The sequence below is a fragment of the Elgaria multicarinata genome, chromosome 4 (genome assembly GCF_023053635.1).
Source record: "Elgaria multicarinata webbii isolate HBS135686 ecotype San Diego chromosome 4, rElgMul1.1.pri, whole genome shotgun sequence".
Taxonomy (NCBI): Eukaryota; Metazoa; Chordata; class Lepidosauria; order Squamata; family Anguidae; genus Elgaria; species Elgaria multicarinata.
Genome location: NC_086174.1, coordinates 38,803,431 through 38,804,085, shown reverse-complemented (window position 1 = coordinate 38,804,085; position 655 = coordinate 38,803,431).

Sequence of the window (655 nt, the reverse complement as noted above, 5' to 3'; positions counted from 1 at the left end):
AAGGGCAGCAGCAGCAGGGAGGGAAGCATAGGCACATGTAGGGAGGGGGCATCTTGCCCAAGACCCTCAGCAAAACCTGGATTGGGCACCGGGCGGTGGTGTCGCCCTTGAAGTTCCTGCTTCACTTTTTATTGGCAGAGAAGACAGTTTAACGCCCTGGGAGTGGGTGTGCGCGTGTTCTCTGGCCAGTGGTGAGGTGACAGAAGGTTGTTTTGCTTTGCACACCCAGCGTATGGAACTATTTGATGCTAGTAATAAGTGAAGCAGGAACTTCAAAGCGATGCCGCCCGCGCCCCTCATTTGGGAGGAAGACCTATTTATTGATATTTATGCCTGTCGACTTTAAAGCAAGGGAAACTGCTTCCCTCTCCACGCTCAGCGAGAGCCAGGCCGTGAGGAGGCGGAGTGCTTTGGCGCTGGAGCCTTTTTCTCTACGTTTCGTTTTATTTCCCCGGAGTCAGCTATGTCATTGGCTGAAGCCCAGGCAGAACTTGGAGCGAAACTCAGCAGGCTGAGAGCCCGGCGCGAGAGGGAGGAACGCGCCACCGACTCGCAGCCAATCAACGAGCTCCGGGAGCGATTCAAACGCCGCGACTTGTCCAATGGCGGCAGTTGGCGCCTGGCCTTTCGCACCTCCCCGCGGGAGTGGGGGGGG